We start from the raw sequence: 5,676 nt of genomic DNA on the forward strand, positions 1-5,676 counted from the left end.
AATTAATTAAAGAAGCAATTACTAAAAAGCGATTATTTTTGAAATTAAAAAGAAAGAAATTTGAAAAACATTGTTACAAACAACAAATTACTCTGAATTTTAAATGTATTTCGCTTCCAAGAAGTTCGATGAATAAAACCATTGATTAACCAATTAAATGCAAATACTAACATTCCTTCATATACATACATACAAACACACACACATTGCCATCTATAACTGACTCACCACTTATTTACTGCTGACTACCCGGAATGTGTGAAAGCGGCTGAGCTTTAAGCGAAATGCGCGAAAACCACGGATTTGCGGTTAAAAAAAGCGAAGTGAAACAAACACAACAACAACTATGGAAAACGAAATACAAGTAGCGATAATCACTTGTCAACAAGTCGACAAATGTCAGTTGACTGCAATGATTCAATCATTTGCTTGCAACAGGTGAATGTTGCATACATTTTTGCACGTTTCGATGCATGAAGCATTTATAGACATACAAGGAAGCTAAAGGCCTTTTAAAGTAGTATTTTAAATATTTCTAGCAAAGTCAATTGATTTCACTGGTGATAAGGTGTTTGATGAGAAATCTTCATGTATTATTTGGAGACTATTGCAGATAGGAAATTTGCGTGCAAGATGAATTTTGAGAGGAAAGTGTAAAAAATGTTGATTATACCAGCAGATGCATTGAAAAGAGTTGAGGTCTTTCAAAGAAAAAGTAGTTCAATGGCGCTGCGAAACGTAGCTGTCGGTAAATGAATGCGAGGCACGAAGGTTCATAGGAAGTTTGGTGGTGGTGTATACTGTCGTGTTCACCCAATCGGGTTTCTGTTGACATCAATAAGAAAAGAATAGATACATTATTTCTGTAGTCTTTTAGAGCGGTACGAAACAACTCGTGAAAAAACAAGGCAATATGATTGCTTTTTCTGTAGTCTTCGGTAATTGTAGGATTTCTTAACTTCAAATTTGCTGCTTTGAGCTCGGTATGTCCGTTTACTCGTGAACTAGTCGCTCAGTCTTCGAGATATCGATCTGAAATTTTGTATATGTTCTTTCCTCCTTAAGTGGCTTCTAATTTATTGGAACCGCTGATATTTGATTTATATGGGATATAGCTGCCATACAAACTGATCGTCAAAAATCAAATCCTTATATGGGAAACTTTTTATCTGGGAAGATATCTTTTAAAAATTGTATATGGAATATTACCTAAACTAAAGACATAATCTGCGAATGTATTATTCAGATCAGATCAATATAGTGTACAACTGCCATACAAACTGGCTTAACAAAATTAGATTCTTGTATGGAGAACCATTTTATTTGACAAAATATCTTCACGAACTTTGGCATGGATTATTCTACAAAATAGTGCCACAATATCCGAATATATTGTTTAGCTCGGAGCACTATATCATATAGCTGCCATAGAAACTGTTCGATCAAACTCAAGTCATTATATGAACAACATTTTTATTAGACGAACCAACTTTACGAAATTCGGCATAAATGATTGTCCAATGCATTGCTATAATATCTAAAAAAATTGTATTGATCGGACCACTATAGCATATAGCTGCCATAGAACTGATCAATCAAAATCGAGTTCTTGCATAGAAAACGTCCATATTTCATGAGTTATCTTCACGATATTTGGCATGATTTATTGTCCAAAGTCACTTTATAATCTTCGGATGTATAGTTAAGATCGGACAACTATAGAATATAGCTGCCATACAAACTGATCGAACAAAATCCAGACAAAAATCTTTCTAACAGCTCCTTTTCCTTATTCCGGGTTCCGGTTCCGGTTCAAGCACCGTATTTCTTTAGTCAATCTGAAAAATTAGCTTCTTTTGACATCAGTCACCTTTGTATTCACCACTCACTAATTAATCGAAAATGGTTAAAGAGCCAATTTAACTATTGTTAGCTTCCACTATTGCCATTCGGCATTTATATGACATACTCTTATGACCGTTGCTACTTTCGATGACTCAATCAATAAGGCAATTTGTAACTTCTTTGAACCGGCAATGAGTGGTACGTGTGTCATGCAGCTCAACGAGCAATAAGTCACTTGCGGACGCCTCCACCTGAAGCACTTTCATATGCCTAAGTTGTCGCACGGAAGGATCGCGACGCAATTGCATACATAAGTACTTCCATATGTGTACACATACAATACATACATATACATATACTATAAAAATATATATATGCATACATACAAGTATATGTACATAAGTGCGTAGACATAATTGCAAAGGAAAGTGAATTTTATATGCAACTACAACAATCAACTACGAGTACCATACAAAGCGCACTAGAAATAGCAACAACAATTCAGAAACAATAACTACATAAGCCACCGCTGGCGTTTAGCAGTCAATAATAATGAATTTATTGATAATTTAGTAGAAAGTTGCGGCCAGTTATGTTGCAGCGAGTTGCAGTCATGCTGTGGCTATCACGGTTGTTATTGTTGTTGCTGCCGCGCGGCATGTTTCGTGCATATGTGGAGTCTTATATGCATTCCTAGCAGCACAAACGCCATTGCAGTGGTGCTATTATTTTTGTTGCTGTTAAATCTTACTTTTTGCCTGCGCTGTTGCATACAAAAACGGCGCGTCGCGCTGGGAAAGTGTGCGCACGTCGTTGTGCATACACGTCGAAAGGTGCGGTGAAACTTTTTGAAAATTTTTTGGTTTTTCTCCGCTTCTTGTGCATGGCGCACGCGTCTATGACTGCCTGAACGCCTGCGTTTGCGCAGCGTGATTACACATTCAAGCCTCTATGCATATCTGTACATATGTACTTGTATCATTATTATGTTGCACTAAAATCACGGCGGAGGTGTTTATTCATACTCGTAATTTCGAAATAAAAATTCATTTAAATAAGTAAAAAAGTTAGTGAGAAAAAGAAAAATATTTGCTAATGCTAATCATGTGCGGTGGCGTCAATGCGTATATAAAATGTATATATGTATGTGTATATGTGGTACTTATAAATATGCTGGGTGCGTGCTTGTTTACGATCAATGAATATATAATATTTGAGGGCAGAGGCGTTGTTGAAGTTCGACATTTTATGGGAGATCAAAAATCTTTCGAAAATAGTGTAAAGAGACTGCCAAGCTTTGAAGGTGTGAGCGTTTTAAGTTAGAAGGAATGAGAAATGAACAACCAATAAAAAAAAAAAAAAATAAAAAAATTTAAGATTTTTAAAATTTGTAAAAAAAATTTATCAAAAAAAAATAAAATAAAATAAAATAATAATAATATATTTTGCTAGTTCCTGCTAGCACCGTTTTTTGATACAACTAATCCTAAAGTCGAATTTTCTGAACATTTTTAAATTAATTTTGATTGGTCAGTTTGTATGGCAGCTCTATGCTATATTAGTTCGATAACAATAATTTGTTCGTAGATTGTAGCCCTGCTTTGGGTAATGATTGGTGCCAAATTCTGGCAAGATATCTGGTCAATGAAAAAAATTAGTCAGATTTTGATTAAACACTTTGTATGGCAGCTGTATGTTCTAGTAGTCGGATATCACACAATTTCTTCAAAAATTATACCTTTACTTTGGACAATAATCGGTGGCAAATTTCATGGAGATATCTCGAAAAATGAAAGAGTTTTCCATACAATCACTTGATTCAGATCGTTCCGTTTGTACGGCAGCTATATGCTATAGTAGTTCGATATCAGCAATTCTGGCAAATGAGTAGCTTCTTGAATAGTGTACGACGTGTGCAAAATTTCAGTCGAATATCTCAGAAACTAACTAATTAGTTTGCGCATATACAGACAGTTAGACGGCAGGCTGAGGCATATGGCTACATAACTATACTCAGCTCGTTACTCTGATGATTTATATAAAAAAAAAGTTTTCAGAGTTTGCTTCTGGGTGTTACTAGCTTCCTAGCAAAATTGATATACCCCGCTCAGTGTATAAATATAATATACTTGCATAGTGTAGTTAAAATCTAATGTAATCTTTCAAATGCTTTCAGTTAAGAATTATGCTAGAGTAGAACGCTCAAATATTTATAGCTGAAGATATATGTTTAGGAACATAAAACACTTATCGGTATTTTTATTTAATTAGTATATTGTATAAACATTGATATATCGATTTTTATATTTAAGACAAAAATATCGATATATTTTTATGTCATTATCCTTTACTTGTATAAATAACTTGAAATTTTGTAAGAATTGTAAGAAACATACAAATATATATTTTTTAATATAAATATATTTTTTTAAAATTATATCGTGTAAAAGTATCGGTATATAGATTTCTTAAAGAATATCGATATATCGATTAATTAGAAAATATCGAAATATTTTTATACCTTTATCTTTCACTTTACAGAATGGACTTAAAAGTAGTCAATTATTACAATAAACTGTTATGTGAATTTAAGTAATCGACAAGAAATATATCGATATTTTTTGGAATAAAAATATCTGAAATGAGTCAATGCTTGTAATTAATTTGAATCGGACGTTTTTATATCGACATTTTTTGAATTAAAACGTAATAGTATCAGTATTGGCTAAGTTTAAATACACGATAACAAATTTCTTAAAACATATCGATATATATATATATCTTAAATAATATTCAAATCATTTTGCACTTTGTACTTCTACTTTACTAAACTACTAGACTAAAACATAGTCAATTGTTGCCATAAAACTGTTATGTGAATTTAATTAATCGATAACAAATTTTTTTATTGATAGTTTTTTAAAATAAAAACGCGAAAGGAACTGAAAACAAAGCAAATGGGTGTAATACTTTTTATCGGAATGAAGTAATCGATAAAAATTTTTGTATATCGATATTTTTTTAAATGAAAATGTTAAAATGTAGCAAAGTTGGTGCACGTGAATATTTATAAAGCGAAAATAAAATAACTATTTTGTTTTATATTTTGTTGTTATATATAATTAAATATTAAAAATTATAAAAAGTCACCACTCTGAAAATGTGGGCCACTAACTGATAATATTTCCCAGCTCAACCACAGAGTTAAAGTCTTATTTATGTGCCTTGCACTACGCACCTCTATATATATTTGCATAATAAGTCAACGAAATTTCTTAACCCCTCTCACTTCACACACGCTGTCATCACCTCTTGTCAGTGTTTTTGAGTTGCCGCTGAGAAAATCGCACCGAAGTAACAGCTTGAACCTTCATACTACGGCCCTTTATAACCCCAACTGTTCACCATGCAATCACAGCCCCCCGCTGGTTGTCTAATATGTTTGAAATATAATCAAAAGTGACAGGTTGCTATGTGTTGGTGCGGCATTAAGCCATTCATGTGGCAAATATGCATAAATAAAATAAATCAATTCACAGTTAACATGAGTCAGTGGCGCAAACAAAGTTGCCACATTGCTTTTTAGTTTATTAAACTCGCATTTAATTATTGCGTGTTGTTTGAAGTAATATACTATTGTTTAATTGTGGATGTTTTATTGTTGTAGTTGTTATTTCTTATTGCAGTTTGTGCAATATTAAGTTGTTTGAAGTTATTGAACTCATTATTGTTGCTGGATTTTTAATTAATTTATGTATGTGTTGTGAGCGCTTTTTTGTGACTTTTTGGTTTTCTGCAATTCTTATATTTTTTACTTTTTATATTTTATAT

The sequence above is a fragment of the Bactrocera latifrons genome, unplaced genomic scaffold, assembly GCF_001853355.1.
Source record: "Bactrocera latifrons isolate USDA-ARS-PBARC rearing strain unplaced genomic scaffold, ASM185335v1 scaffold_556, whole genome shotgun sequence".
Taxonomy (NCBI): Eukaryota; Metazoa; Arthropoda; class Insecta; order Diptera; family Tephritidae; genus Bactrocera; species Bactrocera latifrons.